At 36.0% G+C, this 26,295-nt stretch overlaps 1 protein-coding gene across 2 annotated transcripts in view; it reads left to right on the top strand.

Moving 5' to 3' along the window:
• LOC115222176 overlaps positions 1 to 26,295 on the top strand; it is a 75,573-nt gene that overhangs the window by 17,545 nt on the left and 31,733 nt on the right. The window contains exon 1 of one of the 2 annotated variants that reach the window (XM_036511198.1): positions 24,945 to 25,309. The exons of the other annotated variant lie outside the window; for it this stretch is intronic. The gene's annotated coding sequence lies outside the window, so the exon portion shown is untranslated. Of the gene's footprint in view, positions 1 to 24,944; positions 25,310 to 26,295 lie in introns of those variants that run through there. 2 annotated transcript variants of the gene reach the window in all.

The raw sequence follows: 26,295 nt of genomic DNA, 5'->3' as shown, positions 1-26,295 counted from the left end.
TATATATATAGGACAGACTTCTTTCCATTTCAGTCAATCAAATCCACTGACATGGCTTTGGTCTACCCAAGGTTATAGAAGTCACTTGCCCAAGGTGCCATGCAGTGGGACTGAACCTGGAACCATGTGATTAGGAAGCGAAGCAAGCTTCTTACCACACAGCCCTGCCCATGCCTATATATATATATATATATATATATATATATATATATACACTAGCAGAAATTCCTGTCATTGACTGGGTTCAGAAAGACCCTTCAAAAATTATACCCTGATTTATGAAAGTTACTGCTTCAATATTATTGAATGTTGAATGTTTTGTAGTGGAATATCTGCAAGCTCTTATTACCAGGCTTCTACCCAAAAAGTTATAATATAGTCTAATATACTATTGAACTCAATACTCATTTATCCTAATAAAAATATTGTTCCCAATCATGTAGATGATAAATCTCTATGCTTTCTTATTACTCAAAAGAAAGGAATGCCAGCTTTTGTGTAAAAGAGGTTCTTCCATTAACCAGATATAATCATGGTTGCATACAAACTCCTTATTCTTTATCTCAATATTCTGATTTATAAATTGAAGCAACCATCACATAGACTGCAGCTTTTGCATTTAGAATGCAGGTAAATGAAAGCTTGAGGAAAATTATAAAGATATACATATTGCAGTGTTTATTCAAGAATCACAACAAACACTAACAATTGAATATATATTATCATAGTAATGTAACATCTTCATTATAACTATTTATGATGCTGGAAAACTTTATACTAAGGACATGGCTGCATAAAGATATAAATAGGTTTTTAAAAATAAAGAAAGTAAAGCAATTAGAAATGAAAAATGAGAAATAATTAAAACTCTGAAACATGATGATATATGAAGAATTTCAAGAAAAAATAATTATATCGGTAATAATAGATCTCCAAAATGATAATGGAATGATTTTACTAATGGGTTACTCATAACCTTAAAGATTATACAAAAAAATTCTATTACAAGTAAAAAAAAAAACGACATAGAAGCAGCTTTTCATATTATCAGGGTTTGATGTTGAGAGTCTCATTATAGATATATTGAACAATGTATTGGGTTGTCCAGAAAGTTCATGCCGATTTTTAAAGGAAAGGAAAAGGTCATTAAATACCTGCCATTACATTTTTAATCAACTAAATATGAATCATTTTGTTGCACAACGCATCTCCATCTTTCCTTTAACTTGAAAATACCCTCTTCCCAGAATTGAGGTGGTTTCATAGCAAAGAATTCATCAAGGTAACTTTTTACGTCATCCAAGGAATTGAAATTTTTCCCATTAAGACTATTCTGCAGAGAGCTGAATGAGTGGAAATCCGAAGGAGCAATATCTGGTGAATATGGAGGGTGGGGTAACACATCCCAGCCGAGCTGCAGCAATTTTTTCTGGTTCCCAAAGCATCAAGTGCTGAAAATGAACTTTTGTATCTTCCATTTTAAAGGGTTACAGAATTAACACAGGTTATAGGAACATAACCCTCTTCCACGAAAAGATAGCTTAACCTGTGCTCTATATGGCGATGTAGTCAAATCTTATTTTATGGACTCAACCATGTTCTAAAATAAGTCGAAAGGTAAGCTACTATAAATCGGTATGAACTTTCCAGACAACCCAATACAATTATTAGTTTGTTAATCGCTCAGAACAAACTTCCTTATAGACAATATTTTGAGTTTTACTATTAGGGGCAAATGCAAAAAGGTTTTTCTTACTCCCTACTCTAGAAGCACCGACATATAGCTGTCCATGTGAAAAACAATCCTCTTCTAAAGGCAAACCACCAACTTGTAGTGTCTGACCTTGTGACTTATTGATAGACGAAGCATAAAAACTTTCACTCACAAAAACTTATTCACACCACTGCAAAGCATTTCATCTCAATCCTGTCTTCTTTCTGCCGCCTAAAACCTCATCTCCCAATGCGCGGTGCGCCCGCCCTCCCACCCCCACCACCAATACCGGATATCTCTATATTTTGCTCCATCTATACTGGATGTCGCTTCTCCCACCACCATTATAGGTGTCTACTCTTCGAACCCCCCTCTTCAATACGCTATTTCACCATGCATTACCCCTCTCTCGATATCCTACGTTCTACTTGCCTAGAACCTGTCATCATTTCTCTGAACCACCCCTCCCCACTGGTGCTCCCCTATATTTCTGCACCCCCCCCCCCACATAAAAAGCACCATCCGAACGTGGCCGATGCCAGACCCCTCTGGCACCTGTGCAGGTGGCACGTAAAAAGCACCCACTACACTCGCGGAGTGGTTGGTGTTAGGAAGGGCATCCAGCTGTAGAAACACTGCCAGACTAGACTGGTGCCTGGGGCAGTCCCGAGCTCCCTAGACCCCGGTCGAAACCGTCCAACCCGTGCTAGCGCGGAAAACGGACGTTAAACGTTGATGATGATGATGATGATGATTACAAAAGACAAACCTATGGGAAACCGAAGTTGTTTGAACTCAAAGGTCATGTTGGAAGGTATTAAAGGAATATCTTTTGTGCTAGCATGTAGGTGAAATATTTAAGTCAAACATGGATAAAAAACACCTTTTTTATAAAATTATATATTCTTTTGACACAGAACTACTCACTCAGCTGATAAGACAGGTGTTCAGACTGATGGTGATATGGTAAACTAAGTATGTTTTGCTTATTAAAATATTCCTTTTCTAATGCAAAGTCTATAATGAGATATGCATTGTTGAAGTTTTGTAGTGCACTTATTCCAAGAATACATACTTAAATTTTATGTATCTTTAATGGAAAGTGGATGTATTTGCACTTTCAAAGGGGCTCTGTCCTGTGTTATAAACCAGTTAAATAATATTATGAGATGGGGAAATTTTGGAAATCGTCTTTATCTAGTACCTAGTAGTTATGTTATTTTCACTAAAATTGGTGGTATTTGAAATTTCACGGGGGCTGTTTTCCCCCCTTTAAGCTCCCTAATCACAATGGAAAGTAAGTTTTATGTAACTTATCTTTCTTGTAAAATTGTACATGAGAACACATACTTTGTTTTTATGTATCTTCTATTCCTTTTCATCCTATAGATGTACAGACACACAGCACACAGACGTTGAGCTTTATTGTAGAGATATTTATACATATATTTATATATACACACATATATATATATACATGTATATATATATATATACATGTATATATATATATATATATATATATATATATATATATATATATATACATGTGTGTGTATATATATATTATATATATATATATATATATATAATATATATATATATATATATATATATAATATATATATATATGCATATATACATATGCATATATATATGCATATATCACCTTGATCACCTTGACTGACCAGTTCGTCAGGCGTCCATTTGACACCACTGGTCACAGCACGCTGTCCACTCCTCTCTGGATTGCGCCTTTCTCATCCACATGATCCCAATCGTCCCCCTGAAATCATAACCGTCGTGGTGGTCCTCTGGGTGGTCTTTTCCGGTCGCGCGGGTACCACTCGACAACTGCATGCATCCACCAATTATCGGTGAGCTGGGCGACGTGTCCAGCCCATATATGCATATATATATATGCATATATATATACAGACATACATACATATATATATATATATATATATATATACACACAAATATATATATATACTTATATGTATGCACACACACACACATATATATATATACACACATATATATATATATATATATATATATATATATATATATATATATATATATTATATATATATATATATTATATATATATATACGCATATACATATATATATACATGCACACACACATGTATGTATATGTATGTATATACATACATACATATACATCTATATTTGTTCTTTCATGCTGTTTATTTTAAGACCTACTGCTAATCTCTGAGTGTTCAGCTCTCTCAGCATGGTCCGCAGCCTGTCTGTGGTTTCAGCAATGAGTGAAATTTTATCTACAAATTAGAGGTGTGTTAGTTGCTTGCCATTGATGTTCACACCATTTATCCAGTTAATGCCCTTGATGACTATTTCTAGATATGTGGTAAAGAGCTTCTCAGTTGGGGCCCTTGCTCAAATACCATGTGTGCCAGACAATACCATGTGATGGTTGGGGGAACAAACATAGCCACAAATACACACAGATTAATATATATATATATATTCGCAGATAAAAAAGTCTATATATATATATATAAATACAAAAATGGGACAAGAATGTAAAGTGGATTTGTATTTAACAACTTATTGTTATGCGAAGAGATGATTTGTGAAAGGTTTTTGGTATTTGAAAACCCTATTCGGATTTGGTGTGAATGGATAATGAAATAGTATCTTGAATTTTTGGGGAAATTCTTATCTATAACTTCATGAAAGTGGTAAGGGAGGTTGAATTTGATCTGCTTACCATATGGAATTATCAACCAAACAGTTTTGCTAGAGCATACCTTGTTATTAGGGTAATTATCTTTAAAAGACCTAGATGTGCTTTTAAAACGTAAAAATGGGTCTTAAAGAACAGTTATCTCTCGTATGCTGCAAAATTAAATTTCTCGATTTAGTGTTGTTATTCGAACTAAAATTTATATTGTTATTACCGTTATGACTTGATTTCATGTCCTGATTAATAGAGATAGAATTAATGTCAATAGGGTTAATATAGGTAATTTTTCCTTTATAACCTGCTTTAAGTAAGGCAGAGTTATAAAATTTGGCTTTATTCTTGAAGATATCAACATTGGCTGATAATCTAGAAAGTCTAAATGAAATATTCCTAACTAAATTCCTTGTAAAAGCCATAGAATGATTACTGAAAGAGCTAATATATTTTAAATTAGTTGAGAGTTCATGGTAACGGAAATATGAATCATTATGTAAGTTAAGGGTAATATCCAAAAGGTTGGCTTTAGTTATATCATTGTTGAAAACAATGCTTAAGCCGATGTGTTGGAAAAATTTAACCAACCTATTTTTAACTCTTTGTAATTCTTGGTTAGAAGCATTTTGAGGGTATGACCAGCTTCTTTCAGTTTCCTTCTACCAAATCCACTCACAAGGTTTTGGTTGACCCAAAGCTATAGTAGAAAACACTTGCCCAATGAGGTTGGGAAGCAAGATTCTTACAACACAGCCATGCCTGTGCCTATATATACATACATAAATATCATATGTGTGTGTGTGTGTGTGTGTGTGTGTGTGCATATGTGTGTTTGTATGTCTTTCTTCTTCTGTTTGTCCGCTACCATTTGACAACCACTGTTGGTTTGTTTACATCCTTGTAACCTAATGTTTCAGCAAAAGAGACTAGTAGAATAAATAGAAGACTTAAAAACTTAAGTATTGGGGTCAATTTGTTCAACTAAACCTTTTAGGGCAATGCTGAAATGACATGGCTGCAATGACTGAAACAAGTAAAGTAAAGAAAGATAAAGAAAGACTTCTTTTCCCACCCATTCCCATTTTATTTCATTCAACCACACTGATTCTTTCCTTGTTTGTCATTCTGGGCATTGTGATAAACACACTTCAAAAACATGCCACTCACTTTCATTTCACTCACTTCCTTTGCATTTGTTATTTGACAGTTTCCCATTTCTACACTAATGTGTTTTTGTTTACATAATAGCAAAGAAATACTCATTGCAAGAGACAACTGTGTACATACATACATACATACATACATACATACATACATACATACATACATACATACATACATACATACATACATACATATATATATATATATGTATCTGTAGATATAATATGTCACAATTATTTGGTAGCTATGATAAAACTCCAAGTTTTGGAAGTCGGAGTCTTATCATGGTTACTGAATAATTGTCACATATTATAGTTACAGATAAATTCCTCTATTTACATAATATCGAGGTCTCTTTCATTTTTTTGTTGTCTTACCATTTCTATCGATACATACATACATACATACATACATACATACATACATACATACATACATACATACATGCATATATATATATATATATATATATATATATATATATATATATATATATATATATATATATATACATGATATACGTATGTATACATGTGTGTGTGTGTGTGTGTGTGTACGTGTGTGTGTGTGTGTGTGAGTTAACTGTTGGTATAAAAATAATTTTATAATCATTTGAGAGAACATGAAATAAGTATTTTGAGGAATAGCAGTTCATGAGGTGCATACATAAAGCTATCTATAGATAGTAGCATGTACATATTGGGTTGAAAAATCCCATATTTATATGTTAATGTTTATAACTTTATGTGTGTGCTTCAAGAGACACATACACACATCATCATCATCATTTAATATCCATGTTCCATGCTTGCATGAGTTAGATGGTTTGACAGGATCCAGTGGTCCCAAGGACTATATCATGCTCCGTGCTTGTTCAGTAAGTGCCTTACTATACATATATTGTGTATTTTAACCTGTATCACTCTCTTCCATTATTTTAGTAACTGTTCTGCCTTGCTTGTACAGGTGGGCAAGTCTTCCTCAGCACTTCACGTTAATCATCATAGTTCTTTGTTATCTCCTTCATGAGGTTCATTGTCTCAAGATGCAACTTCACCACGTAGTTCCATGTCTTCCTACATCTTTTCATTCATCAGGTTCCATCCAATCTAAGTGCTTAGCGCTTCTTTATACAAGCGACTCCCGCCATGTGCATAACATTGTATTTTGTACACTATATCTAATTCCACTTGTATTCAACTTTGCTCTCAGCTCATTCATGTTCCATCCTTCAACAACACTAATACAATACATTAAGTGGAGAATGCTAGCTCCATTTCTATTGAGCCATAGTCAGGACCCACATCTTTTTTGCATTTAAGACTTACCATTAAGCAGCATCATGCTTTGTATGCAAACAGCATAAAGCTACCTTTTCTACCAGAAGAGGAACCATTTGTTGCCAGCAGACATTAAAAAATTCCTTAACATTTTCCACCATGTTCTTTTTCTGGTGTCTATACTTTCAGTATAAACACTTCAGTTACTCGTTAGGTCATCTATGTAACAAAAATTATAGTTAATTCTAGTGAACCTTCTGAACATTTGTGGAATATATTTTGCATGCTAACTACTAATGTGCATCCAACACTCATAAAATATTTCTTCTTTGTCAGCCTGCCTATTACCCTATCCACTGCTTTATTCATGTGCCTGTAACTTAGTGGTTCAGCAAAAGAGGGCTTAAGAAATAAATACTGGGGTAGATTTGTTTGACTAAACCCTTCAAGGTGGTGCTGTAGCATGGCTGCAGTCCAATGACTGAAATAAGTAAAAAAAAAAAAAAGATAAAAGAAAGATAAGCAAGTCTGGAATGACTATGTATGTAATTATGTATGTATATAAGTATGTATGTATTTATGTGTGTGTGTGTGTGTGAGTATCTCCCAAAGGCACATGACTTAATGTTTGGTGCATTTAGCTCATGATTGTAAGGTCGAATGTTTGATTCCTGACAGCACATTGTGCCCTTGAGCAAAACACTATTCACATTGCTGCAGTCCACTCAACCGACAAAAATGAGTGGTACCTGAAATTCAAAGGGTCAGCCTAGTCACATTCTGTATCATGTTGAATCTCCCTGAGAACTACATTGAGTGAATGCATGTTTGTGGAGTGCTCAGCCACTTGCACGTTAATTTCATGAGCAGGTTGTTCCATGAGCAGGTTTCCAAAAGGAAACCTTAGTGTTGTAATCAACAGAGTGCCACTGTGTTCTGGATATGATTTTAAATTGCATCCAGTTGTTGGGCTCTGATTCAGGAGCTCCAAGATTTTGAGGAGTGTAAAATCACCTTTTAGCCATTGTTTCTCCTTGGTCTTCTTTGATCCAGTGTAAGTGGCACCTGTCAGAGACCTGGCTATGGGTTAACTAGCATATGTGGTGACATCCCATCTAAATGCAGTGACACAGAAATGCCCGTGGACAGTGCCAAGGCATGCTATAAAACCATTGGGTGTGAGTGACTCCTAGCTGTGTGAGGAACCCCTGGCAACCTTCTAGGATAGGTACACTCTGGTGTAAAACTTGCAATTTCATGTGATTACTGGTCGTCTTGCTTCAGCCTGTCACTAGGTACTCATCATAGAGACTTGGAGAGTGGTACTCACATTGTACAAGCATTTGTCACTATAGTTCATTGTCAAATAAATGTCTCTTTATGGTGACCTCATTTGTCATTCCATGCACTGAAAATCCTATAGCGATGTGTGCAGACTTGACCAGCTGGAAGTGCACAATAACTTTAGAACTTTCATTTGTTACCTATAATTCAAACCATGCAGATCTATCACAATATTGTAATATACAGCATAAGTTGGTCAGCTGATTGAATTGTTAGCACACCAGACAAATACGTAGCAGTGTCTCATGTCTTTACATTCTGAGATCAAATTATGCCAAGGTTGAACAAGGGGCTGATGTAATCGATTTACCCTCCCTTGAAATTGCTGGCATTGAGCTAAAATAAAGGATCAACATTTTAATATAGAAAAATAGACAATCATAAAAATATGTGCACACAGCCAACACACACACACACACACACACACACACACACACACACACACACACACACCACACACACACACACACACACACACACATACACGCATATGCACCCATTTTATATATTAACTTTTATCAAGTGACTTCAAAGTTTTGACTTGCTTAACTTCATCAGACTAAAATTTACTTTGGTCTTTTCTGGCTTTTTATCGTCTTTGACAGATAATTTTTGATAAGTGGAGTAATGTGAATAATAATTAGGTGTAGTGTATGTAGACAGGAAAATTAGTTGTGTAGGAAGTGGAGGAATAGATAAGTTATATAAGAGAAAAGTACATGTTTGCTCGGTATGGATATGGTAAAGAGATTTCTTTTGGTTTGTTGCAGTAATTTTGTTATTGTTTAGAGTTCAGTCAGGCAAAGAAATAAAGGTGTAAGCAGAAGTGTTTATGACGTACTTTTTATACAGGGTTGGTTTTTGTGGTATTTTATGGTTCACGAAAGAATGTTTGTAGATAATACGGTTTGTTGCAGAGCACAGGTCAGAATGTGATTGAATTTGGTGTTGATGTTATTTGCAGCAACCTTCCTTTTTAATGCTTTCCTATAGGACATCACTGCCACCTGGTTTCTAACCCTTCATCTCAGTTTTGTGCTTTTGCTTTTCAATGAAGGACTTATGTCTGAAACATCAAAACACTCTTTAGAACTAATACTGTATTTGTTAAGTTAAATCTTGTCCCCATTGTGTAGCTGTTTTATATTGTTTATTGCATTCACATTACACACACACACACATTTACAAATAGTCAAAAGTAGTGCCCAATTCCTGTTTTAGGGTTGATACGTATGACTTCCCTATTGGGAGATACTTTTGACTCCTAATTCTTGTTTTACAGCTATCAGTTTGTTGCTTGTTTGCTATTTATATTACAGTGTGCAAGAAAGTAGAAATAAATAAATTAATTAATAAAGTAAATAAAAAATGTGTTTTCAAATTAATTCATTTATTCAGGCTTTTTACCTGCAATGTTCAAAGTGTCTTCTCTCATGATTAATGCACAACTGCAATTGTGCTAGTACAGGGTTACACACATACTTGCAGAGTTCACTATCAAATTCCTCATACTCTACAGTAATTTTAACTTTCTATTCCTGGGGAGTGTGCCAGCCACTCAATTGGACATGGCAACCAATGCACTTTCAAGGAAGGTTTTCTTGGAGCCACTGATGAACATGCCATGCATAATAAGGTGGGGCTTCATCTTGCTGGAGATAACAGTCTTGATTTTGTACCTTGAGCCAAAAGAAGGTTTGCAACATATCCAGATACTACTTGTCTCCAGTATCAGCTCCCTCAAAGAAGAAGAGACCAATTATTCCTAATGGAGATATGACTGCTCAAAATATTACACCTAGTAAGTTCAGTTCCTTATCAACCGTTACTCTTGGATTCTCCTCAGCCCAGTAGACGCAACTATACCTGCTAATAGTGCCATTGAACTTAAACCATGTCTCATCTAATCACCTAATGCTGTCCAGCATTAATACATCTCCATCAGGTCTGTAATGACTGTATGGAGTGTTGGTGACGAGAATGGCTCCTTGTACATCACATGGTCAATACAATAATTATAAAAAAGAATAAATGCATATATGAGCCAGAGGGAAAAGAGAGATGCAACGAGGTAGAAGGTTTAAGAGAAGCTTTATTGATATGTTAACATGTGTGACTGTGTGTGTGTTTAAAGTACAGAGCATTGAAAGAGTCTATAATGAGAAGTTAGAAGAATGTGCATAGACACAAGAATGAGAAATACCAGTTCATAGTCAATTGTACACAATAGTTGAAACGCTGTATCAAGAAGTTGTGGTAATGATGCAGAGTCAGTTAAGGTATGTCACACATGAAGCTGTGGCTGCAATGCAGAGCCAGTTGAGGTACATGTTGTATGTGAAGTTGTGGCTGTGATGCAGAGCTGGTTGAGGTACGTTGTACATGAAGTTGTGGTTGCAATGCAGAGCTGGTTGAGGTACATCATATGTGAAGTTGTGGCTATGATGCAGAGCCGGTTGAGATACATGTCATATATGAAGTTGTGGCTGTGATGCTGCTGCCTGGGTCACTTGGTACAGGAATTCTCGCAGGTTGTATATTCATTGTTAATCATGGTTAAGTAATTCACGAACAGTGTTATGTTAGAACCTGTGCAGTGTTGCTTGTTGCTGTGTACGTAGAGAGATGATGTTGACGTTAGGACGAATGGTGGTGACAGAAATGGAGTTCGTCAAATGCTACTTGACGAAGTTGATGAGTCTCCATGTAACTGCTGTTGTGTTGTCGCTGGAACTGGCTGTGTCCTGTGTGGTCAGGGGCTAGTCCCTAAAAAGTCTGGAACCAAAGACTCCGAGATGCAGAGAAGCTGAAGTTTTATAGGGAGCAGTCAGCTCAAACCAGGGTACAAAACAGGCTGTCACGTGTGATCTTATTTGAAGGCTGTGATTGGTTGGGTTGCATATTGGCAGGCAATAGAGCAAGAGACAAATTGCGCCAATACCAACCAATCAGAGTAGTGGACACAACAGGGTCTAAAAGTGCAGCCAAAGGCTAGATGATATCTACTACGTTTGTATGTATGTATATATAATAGAGAGGAGAGGAATTTCCCTCAAGTGTCCTCTACAAGTCTAACCAGGAACTCTTCACAAAATTGAAGAAGGTGATTGTCATCTCCATCATAAAGGGCATGCAGGATATGCATAACACTTGACTGACACACTCCTATCTCTGAAAATAAATGGAGAGTTGAGTTTTGTGGAGTTCCTTGCAGTCTCTTGATGACTTCTTCAGGTTTGGCTTCATTCATAGCCGTTTTTGGACAACCACACTTTTCTACAGTGGCTTCAGACCCTGTTGTTTCAAACTTCTTGACAGTTGAATGTATGTTTCTTCCTTGGGGAAGGTTAATATCAAATTCTTCAGTCGAATGGCATGCCACCAGCAATTGGTTTTCATTGCATTTGAAGTAATGTTTCCTGGATGCTATGCTTTGATTTATTGAAAGCGAATTCATGGGTCAGCTTCATATAAATTTAGTAACTTTCAAAACTGTCAATAAACCTGCAAAACAACAAAGAAGACTGTGTTGAATGATTTAATTATCATGCATACCTGTATTTCCAAGGCAGCCTATATATATATATATATCAACAGGGTGGCCAAGTGCATCTGTCCTTCTTTCCCACAACTGATTAATAGATAATGCCGGATTGGCCATCCAACTCCATTCCTCTGCTTTATCAACTATCTTCCTGTTAACATATACTTTACTTCATTACACTTCGTTGCTCTTCATTTTAACCTTCTAGTTTGCTAGTGTACCCATTAAAGTTTTCCTACTTAAAATACAATTCTTCTCTTTACAAAACATCAGGTTAGGATATCAAAGAGTATTAACTACATGATACATAATCCAGATTTAGTAACTTTCAAAACTGTCAGTAATCATCTGCAAAACAGCAAAGAAAGGCATGACTTCCCAGAAACTGGGCACTACTTTTCACTCACCCTGTATATGTATGTATGTATGTATGTATGTATGTATGTATGTATGTATGTATGTATGTATGTATGCATGAATGAATGAATGAATGAATGAAGCATGTATGTTATTATTCAGTTTTATTTGTAGATTTTTTTTTGCCAGTGGAGAAAGAGGCAGTTTCTAATTTACATCCAAGACTCCTTCATTGGAATTTTAAACAACATTAACAAGGTATTTGTGCATGTTTGTATGAAATATTTGGAGTCAGTACATTAGCAGATTTCTGTTTTTTTTTTATGCATGTATTCTCATGCATATAGTTGCATGCCTAGACATGCACGTGTATACTTAAATGATAAACTTCTGACAAGTTTTACATATTCTGACAATTCCATTGATGGTTTGTTTCTGCAATCTTCTAATTGGCTTTCTTCTTTCTGGTTTTGAGAAGCCTAATTTCTCAAGATTGATACTGAGGCAATTTGCTACATATCTTAATGCTCCAGTAATTACAGGTATAAATCTGTGTAATTCAGGTAGAATAGCTGTAAATTTCTTAATAGTTCAGTATAGGTGTTTATTTTTGTTTGCTGATTTTTAGCTTCATGTTGACATCTGCTGGGCAACTGATTTCCACTAACATACATAGTTTTTCTTCTCTTTCCCAAATCATTATGTCCGGCCTATTATGTTGGTATTTTATTGAGAGTTTCACTGGACATTCTACCAATACTCTTCTGTATTATGAGTGGTTATGGCCTCTACCACACTATGGGTTTGTATCTCTTTGGCCTCAGGATTATCCTTCTGATGGTTCTCATTGTACAGTGTCTGTTATACAACATCATGTCCCATTAGTAGATAATAACAAATGTCATTTTTGGACAACAGCTTATGATGAGAGTGATATCTTCAGCATTGGTTATTAGCATTGGGTATAACATTTTAGTGTTTTCATCTACCCCTAGGTATGTGTAACATTCTTCATCAGGTAAAAGAAAAACAGTTAAGTCATTAATGGAGATGCTGCTAGTCTGATTTATAGTTTTCTCTCTTTTCACAACTATATAGCAACATTCATCCTGACCAAATTCCAACCCCATATCTTTTTGAGGATATTGTAACCAGGTCATGGCTCTTTTTCAGCTCATGCATATTTCTTGCACACAGCTTCAAGTAATTCACAAAGAAACAGTGTGTAATTTTGGTATTTCTGTCCTGTGAACTAATGAAATATCCATCAGACTTCCTCAACATAAGTGACAAGATGTTTACTGAAAGAATGAACAGCTGTCTCCTTAATCTATATCTCTGTAATACTGTATTTTATCAGTGATAATACATGTATGTATGCATGAAAGCATGTCATTCTTATGTTATTCTCAATCAGACAATCAATAAAGCTTCACTTCAATAATGAACTCAATACATTTCAATCACTAGGTATATATTCATTTATTTATGACACTGTTATTACAGCATGCAAACAGTGTATCTATGCCAGAAATTGTATACTAGACTTGTATGTCATTAATTCATAGTGTTGAGCCCAAAACTAAGTAAAAGGCTGTAAATAAGAAAGAGACTCTTCAAATATATTTTCCTTTGAATGATTAATGCCTACTCAGATGCTTGTAGTCATTACTGACCCCCAATAGTTACATGTAAAAGAGACATTTATTTCTATCCTAATGGAGGTTAGTTAAAGTGAAAGAATTAAAATCTTGACCTTCTCTAATGGAAGACATTAATTATGTATTTGATCAGTAAATAGAAAAATTCCATACTGAACCCATTGTGATAATTAAATAATATTTATCAAGACCTTTATTATTCAGTTGTTTCAATATAAATTCAATGAAACCATTTACACTGGATTACAGCTATAAGTATTGCCTTTAATACAGTAAAATAACTCTCAGAAAGATAAACTATTCAAAAGTGTTATATTGTTCTTAATGCGAAAGTAAATAAGATAGCAGCCATATTAAGTTCTTCAGCTAAAATCTTCTGGAAGAGTATTTCTTTTCTTTGACTGGATAAGCTTGAAAAATGATGTTTATTTGTTAATTGCCTTAGATTTAATATCTGTGTTAGAAAGCAGCATAAATTTGTAATAGATTTTATGAAAACAGCAATACTTTTTGCACAAAGTTAAGAATATATAAGAAAACAATAGCAAAAGTAACCTTCAAACAACTCCTTGTATATTTCTCTTAAGAAATACAAAGTGGCTTGGTTCTTATTGCTTGCATGGGAACACTAATAAAAGGGCTCTTGATAAAAGTTTGTACTTGGATAGAGTTTGAACTCGAGGCTGCCTTGTCCATGAATTATTATGTATAGGTTCAGGCATGGCTGTCTGTTTAAGAAGTTCACTTTGGAACTACTTAGTTCACTAGTATGGATGTTGTTGGTTAGCATTGTATACTACAGCCTTGGGTTGACCAGTGTCTTGTGAGTGAAACTGGCTGACGGAAGCTGAAGAAGTTTGTTGTATGCATATGTGTGTGTGTGTGTGTGTGTGTGTATGTATGTATGTATGTATGTATGTATGTATGTATCTATGTATGTATGTATGTATGTATGTATGTACGTACGTACATGCACAAGGGGACAGCCACTTTTGAGAAATCTCAAGTTGCACATGAGAAAGTAAGGAGGGGTGTCAGGAAGGGCATCGCTGTTACACTTCCAGATGGGAAGGGTCTTCTTATGATGCTGACATGCAGTGTCTGTGCAAGACCCTGCCTCAGTAAAGCTGGACTCAAGAGTCATCTTCGTAGTCATAAAGCGAGACAGATGAGTGACAACCTGGCCACTGGTGGTGGTGTTACGCACCATACTAATCATATCTGTCAGGCATGTGGAAGAGAGTGTAATTCGGCAGGAGGACTTAAATGACATGCAAAGGTACGTGAAGCCCAGTTACAACTACAGCCAGCTATTACCGGTAAAGGTTTTAGTTGCCAATTCTGTAAAAGACATTGTAGATCTTTAGCAGGGCTAAAAAGTCACATTCGATCACAGCACCAGTAACAGTTAAGCTTCGTGCAATGGCCATATTCGATAACGAGGGGGCAGCCATAATAATGTACGTATGTATGTATGTATGCATGCATGCATGTATGTATGTATGTATGCATGTATGTATGTATGTATGTATGTATGTATGTATGCATGCATGCATGTATGTATGTATGTATGCATGCATGTATGTATGTATGTATGTATGTATGTATGTATATAGGTAGGTAGGCAGGTATGTATGGTGGAGGCATGTGGCTCAGTGATTAGGGGGTTGGACTCATGATTGTAACATTATGGTTTTGGTTTGTGGATCAGGTGACACAATGTGTTCTTGAGCAAAGCACTTCATTTCGTGTTACTCCAGTCCTCTCAGCTGGCAAAAATGAATATTCCTGTGGTGGACTGGTGTCGTGTCCAGGTGAGGAATATATACACTGCAGAAACCGGGAAACTGGCCCTATGAGTCTATATGACTTGAGAAAGATCTTTATCCATTTTTATGCATGTGTGTGTGTGTATAAGTGTTTGTAAAAGAATACCTGATACAGTCACAATATGTAAAGAAAGATTTTCTTAAATGTTATTAACTATTTAAAAGTTCTTTTTTAAAACAGAATGAAATGAGTCTTTTGGAGTGAAGTTTTCATCTTGCCATATTGAATGGTATATCTGTGAATGCTCAGTTGTTACAAACAGAGATAGATGAGAGAAATGAATGCTAGAATAAATATGTTTTTTCAGAAACCAAAATAATCCCAACAGTTAATAAATCATGTCATAATCAAAGAGAGGGAAATCCTGGTCTCTGTCTCATGGAGAAATACTCACAATGAGGGTGAAAACAAAAGCAGAAATATAAATATTTCATTTGTAGATAAAAATTATCAACTACTAAAGGCAAAAGAAGGATACTTTATAAGAATTCTAAGTCTGAAACTAAACCAGAAATAGTCAATACTACTACTAAAATCAACTTCTATCCAGATTGCTCCATAACTCATGGTTTACAAAGTTAAACAAAGAAAATACTTACAAACAATACTAAAACTTCATTCCAAAAGGTTTGTGTCATTCCGTTTTACCCCAAAATGTTTTTAAAATGTTAATAACTTTAAATAAAATATTTCTTTTTTAATATGTGTGTGTATATACGTGCACGTGCACGTGTGTGTGTGTACGTTGTCTAACAGTGCATAAACCAGGAAAAATGTACTCGTATACTTGTTAATAGAGTGGGTATATTAACCGAAGTGTACAATATTATATATCCATTACAGCTGATCTTACCAATTGGTTTCATGCTAGAGATTCAACAGAGTTTTAGGTAACAATCCAATTATATAACCATATACTCATCAGAGGTAGCCGATATGGAATGACATATGGCAACTGCTCTCTATTGTTTGAGGTGAATGGACACATCTGGTTTGCAGTTGCTGAGGAAAAAGATGATGAAACGAAATGAGTAAGGAATTAAGCTAAGAGTTATGTTCCTTGGTACCAAAACCTTGCCACTGGGTTGGTTATGTTGCAAGCTGGTGAGAGTTATTTTGGAGTATTTGTGGGAAATGTGTGTGTCCTTAATGTGTACTTGTGGAAATGGAATATGTGTAGTAGTGTTACATGTATAACATTTGCAGGGGGTGTAGCCAAACACATCTGTGTTTTCTTTCTATTATGTCTTGATTAAGGTCGTGTGGCCTTTATGTGTAGATGTGAGGTGTGTGTAGGGGTACAATGTGTGTAGGATTTTATATTGGGTGGGGGTGGAAAACAGTCTATTTGGTGGGTGTCCGCCATGTTGGAGCATGCTTGCTTGTATGTGGGTGTGTTAGTGCATGCTCTGGTTAGACTCTTTGCCAGACTCCAGGGTATTGACAGAGGGCCAAGGCTGGAGGTCTGGTGATTATAGTCATGATGGGGCATGCAAGTATGATAGGATGTACTTCCTTTTATGTGGGCAAGGATTAAAAATTTCCCTTCTGTTATTCAGTAATGCCTGGGTGCTGTGTGCTCTTTAAAATTGCTCTTTTCTCAGCCAGGCATAATCTGCACTTCTTGCTGCTATTGAAATATGGTTTACATTTCTCTAGAATATTCCACTTTATGCTGTGCTTGGTGGTGTTTTCATTCAAAGGCCAAATGTGCTTGGCCAGAGTTGTGGCGTTGTGCCTCTCCAAAATAGCTTTCACTGACTTGCAACATAACCAAGGTACCGAGGGATACAACACTTAACTTAATCCCTTACTCATTTCATCATATACAATTACTTCTTGACTGAGATACACATAGCTACTCAACTCTTCTATTTCATCACCTCCGACTGTTGATCTTCAGGCCAACTGCCGAACCCCTGAAATCCAGTTTGTCTAGCATGGTCTGTAGCTGATCAGTGCTCTCTGCTATCAGTGCTATGTCATCAGTGAATCTTAGATGGGTGAGCAGCTCTCTGTTTATCCTTATGCCTCTGTTCTAGTTCATGTCTAGTATGACCATCTCAAGATGCCGTGAAAAGCTTAGGAGAGATGGTGACTCCTTCCTTGACACCCTTATCCACTGGAACATTCACTGGTGAGGATAACAGGGCCACATTTGCTGTGCACCAGGTGTTTGCCTTCCTAAGGTGGGTGACATACTGCATCATGAAGGTTAAGAACTGGATGGAGAGCATTCAGTTTGGTGAAGGATGTGCTGAAAGCAAACCTAGACAAGGCAACTCATGCCAATCTCTTTAACAGCACAGTCTTGCCAGCAAAGCTATATGTATGTGAGACTTGAGCCTTGACGAAGAGAGAGCAACAACATCTGCTTACAGCACAGAGAGCCATGGAAGGTCTCGCTAAGAGATCACATTCAGAATGAGGAGATCAGGGATAGAACTGGAGAGAATGAAACTGTTTTGATCCATACATGTAACTTCCAATAAATTGGTTGAGTGCCCTTCTTTCGTTTGTTTATCAAAATACAACAGGTGTTGATGTTGCAGATATGAAAGAAGAACAGTGGTTGAAGTTGATTTTGGCTCCAAATTTTATTTACTGTTACTTTATGTAAAACCATACTACAACAGTCAAGGATGCATAATATAATCGAGAATTAATTTTTCCTTGTATAAGTGTGTATAATATTCTTGACAGTGTAGTAGTAAGCAAAAGATAGTTATAGAGTGATGTTTGTTAGAAGAGAAAGCTGAGCCAGTGAAAGTGAGAGAGAGTAGCGGGAAGTTGTATCATAGCAGCCAATTGTTTCCTTCTCCCTCTGGCCATTTGCTTCTAGGTGTCTGCTTGCTGGTTGCTTCTCACTAACTTACTTTTTCTTATGGAATTTTAGTATTTATAATTATGAAGACTAGCTACAAAAAGGGGTATATAGCTGAGAACAATGGGCAGCTTGATGTAGGTCGCTCCTTATCTAATTTCAACTTTTGATAGCATAGAGTTAAATGGAAAATACCTAAATTGACTTGGCAAAGCCATGTGTTGAATGTAACTCCTGTCAACTATCAGGGTTTTCTGCGAGAAAAATGCTGTTGAAATGTTAAGGGAATTTTGCCAATTCAGGTTCAAATCTACTCTTTGCCCAAATGAAGTCACTACATAAATCATATGTAATTAATATTGATTGCTAATGAGCAGTTTAAAATGGAAACTATATTTCACGTTTGGCTTGTACCAATTACCAACAACTTTGTAAGGACTTCCCTTATAACTATTCACTGCCACAGTCGAGGGGTCTGTCTTGTAAGTTATTTGGTGACCTCATTGATGTTGGTGCTAAGTAAAAAGCACCTAATAGACTCCATAAAGTGGTTGGCATTAGAAAGGGTGTCTAGCTGTAGAAGCCATGCCAAACAGACAGTAGAGCTTGGCATAGTCTTGCCAGCTCCTGTCAAACCATCCAACTTAAGACAGCATGGAAAATGGATGTTAAATAATGATGATGATAGATGTATGTATGCTCGCATAAATTTGGGACTTGAACTTCAGTAAAATTTGAGTGACAGCTTACTATTGCAGCTGAGTTAAAGCTTTTTTAATCTTGTTTATTCTATAAAAAACTTTCAATTGATTGCAGAGCAAGCAGTGGAGACATTGCTTCAATTCTCTCATATACTCTTCTCTTTTATAAAAGAAAGTGATGTTCTGATGAAATGTTTTCTTTAGAGGTAATACCTAGAAATAAAAGAGACTCTCTTTGACTCCACCCCTCTCTCTTACTTTCTTTCCTCTAAATTCTTATTTCTTTACCCAATGTATTTCTCTTCTTTACACACCCACATTCTCTTTCAAATAAGAAAAAGAAAAAAAAACCCAAAAAACACAGAAAGAGAAAATTAATCACTTAATTACTAACAAGGGAAACAAAACCATGAATGGATGTCTTATAATTTTATACAATTCAGGCAGTTGGCCTGCATAAGAATGTTATTTTGTACTACTTAAAAGACGGATCTATGAACTATGTGTGGTATACTATATATGTTTGAAAATTATGAGTTGTTACTAAGAAATGTCATTTAGCTCTTGCTATTTACTGAGTGGCAGCTAATTCATTGGGAAATAATGGGAAGGAAATTTTTGCTTGTAGGAGTAGTCAAACCTGTTGCAGTTTGTTTAATATATCAGTGTTATGTTTGTAAAAACAATATAAACAAAGGGTCAAGGTCAAGAAATCAGGACATTAATAGCAACAATCAAGCTGAACATCACTGAGAGTTACATTTATGTTTTTATGTGTATTTTATTACTTTAACTGAAGATCTCTGAAGGACTAGTCTTATGTGTGACATTGATAATCTCAGTTGGAAGTTTGTAAGAGTGTGGCTTGCTCTGTCAGTTCTCTCTGACTGACTGGTCTTCTACAGAGCCTTGATACTCACAGGGTACTACTTACATCACACGTGACATTAATGACACAACCAACCCCTTTACAAGAGACAGAAGAGGCTATAAGGGTAAACTGTATTTCGAGCTGGCAGAAACATTAGTGCGCCGGGAGAAATGCCTGCTGTTACATTCTGAGTTCAAATTCTGCCGAGGTCGACTTTGCCTTTCATCCTTTTGGGGTCGATTAAATAAGTACCAGTTATGCACTGGGGTCGATATAGTCGACTTAATCTGTTTGTCTATCCTTGTTTGTCCTCTCTGTGTTTTTAGCCCCATGTGGGTAGTAAAGAAATAAATAAACTGTATTTAGGGAGAGGGAAGTCCTTTATTCAACCTTCATCAGCCTAATATAGCTTTAGAGACAGAAGAGGCTATAAGGATAGACTGTATTTAGTGTTCACATCCGTTGCAGTTATGGCTTTAGTTTTAGTGGCAATAGTAACAGCAATATGAACAACTTTCTTCTTCCCTAACAACATTTTCCCCATTCCTATACCAACTATTATTGGACTTGGCATAGGAATGGGAAAAAAGATGTTAGAGAAGAAAGTTGTTCACACTGCTGTTACTATTGTTACTAATACTATAGCCATAACTGCAACAGGTGTGAACACTTCTGTCTCAGACATATCACAACATTTGCGATAGATTACATTGACAACCTTTGTAACCAAGCACAGTCCTCAACCACTTTCCTCTAATTAGGGTTAGGAACCAGTTAAATGGTTTAGCTACTAGGATTTTAGAAACCAAACAACAGAAATATCTTTTGATCTATTTATATGAAATATGTGGGTGGTTCTGATGTTAACAGCTGTGAGGTTGGTTAGCAGGTTGTTGGAAATAGATTTTCTATTTGTTTTTAGCATACAAAGGAAGATGGAAATTAAGTAAAAAAGAACACAATTTCTGTTTACACTAGTGCCCTACCCCCACTACCACCATCTATATTATTATTATTATTATTATTTTTATTATTATTATTATTATTATTATTTATGGGTTTTTCTTCTTCTTTCAAATTTGCTTCCATTTCTTGCCGAGTGTCTTCCCGACTCCTAGGGCAGAGAAACTCATAGTATACATTGGTAGGCCATTAAACTAAACTCACTAGTTCGTTCATTTTTTTTTTTTTTATAGAAATAGAGTTAAATTAAAATACATGGGTAGTAATAGTTCTCACATCGACAATGCTCTTCTCAATACGTGTGATGTACCAGTTAAGACAATCTTTTGCACTTCTTGCAGGGATGGTAAGCCAGGGATCATTCTCATATAATTTTCGGTTCCCTTCTTGATCATTCCTAGTGCTCCTACGATCACTGGTATTGTAACCGCCTTGAGATGCCACATTTTCTCAATTTCAATGAGCAGGTCTTTATATTTTCTGAGCTTGTTAAATTCTTTTGCCTTATTATTATTATTATTATCATCATCATCATTATTATTATTATTATTATTATTATTATTATTATTATTATTATTATTATTATTATTATTATTATTATCTTTATTATTATTATTAACACTATCCCACCTTCCACTAACACTACCAATATCTTTGATAACCCCAATGCCTAAAATCATTAGAGTCATGAGCAAAACGAGGAAACCTTTACATAATCTTTCAATTTCTTAGAAATAGCAGCCAAACTTCTATCAAGTTACACTCTACTAAACATTTAGGATGGTCACAGCTGGAACACCTTTAATCATAGGTCTACTCAATCAGAAGCATCCTCAAAAATAGTAATAATACAACACATTAGATAATGTAGTCTTAGGTAGACAATGCTTGAATATAAGATGAAATGGTTGTGGCTAGAAATATTTTGATGATAGGTCTGTACAATTACAAGGTTGATGACAATTTGTCTGGACTTACTTTCCTTTCTATTTTTTCTTCCCTTATTGGTTTCATTACATTACAGTACATATGTCGCAGGCATGGGTGTGTTGTATGAAGTTTACTTCCCAACCGCATGGTTCCAGTTTCAATCTCTCTGCATGGCACCTTGGGCAAGTGTCTTCTACTATAGCCACAGATCAACTAATGCCTTCTGAGTGGATTTGGTGGACGGAAACTGAAAGAAGCCCATCATATATACGTGGTCTGATCAATAAGTATCCGGACTGTTGCCATCAGGGTTTGTAAGAAATTAATTGATGAAAAATTAATTGCAATATATTGGTCCAATTAATTGATTGGAGTCATACTGCCAATTAAATAATTGATTGCTATCATATCAATTAATTGCAATTAATTGCAGTTAACTGCATCATTGTCTGTGAAAGTTTTTCAAATGGCTCATACTTCATTCGATGTTAAATTGGCAAATGCAGCGTTCTATTATCATTTGAGGTATTGTGTTGACACTTTTTTCTGACTTCTGAGAATGATTCATACATACCTGTTGTGTTTATGAATTGACTATTGTGTATGTTGTCAAATAATTGCTGTTGAGTGATTCTTGGTTCTCACTGCCAAGAATGATTCACACATTCTGTCTTCAAGTCATTAAATCGTAACTTCACCCACAATACAGTTGTATCTTGAATTCCATTCCAACGTATTAACTGAATAAGACTTTCATCAGTGGGGCGGCAAAATGTGTTCTATTTTAAACTGTAGTGAAATATCTTTTTATTTTAAACTAACCCGTACCATATGAAAACAAGCAAATCATCAGAAAATATTTTAACCAAACAGGCGGTGAACATGTATGGAAATGCAAGTGTGGAAAATAGTTGACCCAGAAAGAAAGGAAAAATCATATGAATCATATAAAAAAACCAGCATCCAAAGTATTCTACTACACAAGCAACTGGACAACCATCTTTATTGAGTTTTCTTTCTCTAAGTAGTTTGGTCAGTCGCTTGGCATTAAATGTTTATGGTTGGATTTTTCTTTACTGAAGACCGATTTTTCTTTACTGAAGATCCACTGACACATATGTACATAAACTTGGGAAGTATGAAAAATATGACCTTTAAGAAATACATGGAGAAACTTACTCAAGAAGTGGAAAAGACAATATCTGATGAACTTCCAAGTAAATTTTTGTTGGTAATCAACAGTTGAACTAAGAGTTTGATGCATTTCATTGGACTTTTGCATCTTATCCGTGCAATTATCAAAATGACTATTGTACTGTTTTTCTGGCATTCTTGCCAGTGGTAAGTGAAGCATCATTCACTGCTTCTGATTATGACTTCCACTTATGACTGTCCCAACTTTCATTTAGATATATGCTGCAATGAAGTCTTCATTCTCTCTCCAAGGTAATAAAATATGTTTTGGAGAAAATTTGGCTGATATTTCTAACAGTTCAAAAAAGTTATGTTGAGGCTCTGCCATGGCACATATTTCTGAGGTCTATGAGCAAACTTGCAGGGATCTGTCTGTGCTGCATAAGTGTGTGTTCATGTGTGTATGTGAAAATAGGCTCACATGCAAATGTATGTGCATGTATAAAAAATGTGTATGTATGAATGCACCTGTACATGTATATACAAATATATGTCTGCTTGTGTGTGTATGTGTGTGTGTGTTCACGTGCATTTAATGACATGAGGTTTAACAACAACGATAATAGTAACAAATACAATAACATCTACTAATACTCTTACTACCACCACCATCACTGCAACCTTCATCATCCCTTTACCCCACCACTACCCTCTCCACAACCACCATCACTGTCACTACCACCAACGACAACACCAATAACAACAGTGACAACTCCACCACCATTACCGTCACCATCATCATCATCATCACCACCACAACTATCACCACCACTACCAGCCCACACCACATTCTGACTTTTGCCAACCACCACTGTCATCACTAACTCCACCAGCAATGTACCACCACCACCACCACCACCACCAACTCCACTAAACGACACCATCACCATCACAACTAGCAATTTACCATTTCTACTGCCACCATCACCACCACCACCATCAATGCCACTGCCAGTAACACACCACTACCACCTAGAATAACAATAACAAGTGGTGTCCATCACTAGGGTGTTGCACTTCTGCATTAAAAGATTTGTCATTATGAAATTACAAGGCATACACCTGTCAAAAGAGAGACTGAAAGTTCCCCCCACCAGCACCAGCATGAAGGAAGAAAAGGAAGTGCTTTATAGTAGTAAAGGTGAAGGTAGTGGGTAGTGGTAGTGGTGGTGGTGGTTGAAGACATCATTGTTGAGCAGAAAGTGATATTTGAAGTAGCTGTAGTAGTAATTGTTGTTGTTGCTGTAGTAGTTGTAGTGGTGGTGGTGGTATTAGTAACAGCAGTAATAAGGTTTATAGTGGTAGGAATGGTAGTGATAACAATGATTGTGGAAGTAGAGGGGAGCAATGATGACAATGAAATCATGGTGATGGTGGCAGCAGTGGTGGTGGTGGTGGTGATGGTGGTGGTGATGGTGGTGGCAAATATTTAGTCCCATGTCAGCCCTGAATGAACACGTTGCCCATTTTCAAAGTATTTTTCAACTATGATCATCCTGTATTTTTTTGTTGACACAGTGTATCTAGGACTACATTATCCTAAATGTACCTCACTTTAAGATAATTTAATTTTGATATGATAGAAATTTGACTGCTGTTCTTAGCAGGTTGAGTGATCACATAGAGGTTCTTTCTATATTGTTGTTGTTGCTGTTAGTGGTGGTGGGGTGTTGATTACGAGGTTAGTAATCAACACCCTGGAGGTGGGGGAACAGTAATGCTACTGTTGTTGGTAGGGGTTGCAATTGAGCACTGAATGCTGAAAGGGATAAGAAGTGGTGGTGGTGACAGTTGAGATTTCCAGAGTGGCAGTGAGAGTAATGATGATTGTGGGGTGGGGGTGGGGGTGGGAGTATTGTTTGGGAATATGAAAGATTAGTATTTAAGGTAGAGGGGTTGAGAGTGACATATCTAATTAATATCAGTTTTTTTAGATAAGATCGGCTGAGTTGTTTTACCGACCTCAGTTTCTGGATAATTTGCTATGTCTGCAGTCTTGACTTTATCACATTTTGAGCAATTCAAAAAAGAGACTTAAAAAAAACCCCCTGAAAAATCTACTAGTGATAACTAAAATGATCAAAAGACTCTGAAAAAAGAAAAACACAAGAGAATTTCTATAATTTTTTTCTACATTTTTGGTTTTTAAAAGAAAACAAAACAATACAAAATGGATTTATTACAATATCTTGCAATGCACAGGTAAGCATGTTAGAATCTTAATTAAATATTTATTTGCATTTATTGGTAAATTTGGAGGGTGGACAGAAAGGTAATTTTAAATGAGGATGGGGTACAGTTGAATGATAGCCCTACCCTCTCCCACTGTTATTAACCGTTACTTCTTTTATTGATCTTAACATGTTGAAAGTGAAAATGAGTTCTAGAAACATTTGAACCCACAGAAACAAAAGTAGATATTGCAATGTATTTTGTCAGGAGACCTGTGATACCATCTATGAAGCATTGGCCTTCTTTTATTTTGTCTTTATTGCTATCAAATAACTAAACTGAATATTAAATAACTGAGATTGATTTAATGATGGTGATAAACTTTTCCATGCTTGCAAGGATCAGATGGAATTTGTTGAGTCAGATTTAATGCAACCGAATACCCTTCCTCCAGCCAACCCCCACCTGTTCCCAAGCAAGGTAATATTTTCTCATGATCAGATGATTTTCATGGAAGACTAAATGATGCTCATTAACAATCATCATGTGATTTTCAAACACACACACACACACACACACACACACACACACAAATACATACAATGAGCTTCTTCCAGTTTCCGCTTACCAAATCCACTCATAAAGCTTTGGTAAGCTTGGGGTTATAGTAGAAACCTAAGGTGCTGTGCAGTGGGGCTGAACCTGAGACCGCATAATTGAGAAGCAAGCTTCTTAATCACACAGCCATGCATCTGATAAGAAATTATTGGTTTCAAACTTTGGCACAAGGCAAAAATCGTTGGGAGAGGGTGCAAGTCAATTACATCAACTCCAGTGCTCAACAGGTACTTATTTTATCGACCCCGAAAGGATGAAATTTGACCCTGGTGACATTTAAACTCAGAGCCTATAGTCAAAAGAAATACTGCTAAGCATTTATTCTGGCGTGGTAATGATTCTGCCAGCTGGCCATCTTATTTTGATATAAAACTATTAATACATGTAATACACAACTT

The sequence above is a fragment of the Octopus sinensis genome, linkage group LG19, assembly GCF_006345805.1.
Source record: "Octopus sinensis linkage group LG19, ASM634580v1, whole genome shotgun sequence".
Classification (NCBI taxonomy): domain Eukaryota; kingdom Metazoa; phylum Mollusca; class Cephalopoda; order Octopoda; family Octopodidae; genus Octopus; species Octopus sinensis.
Note: the sequence above shows the minus strand (reverse complement) of the source record. Positions and strands in the feature narration are given on the sequence as shown.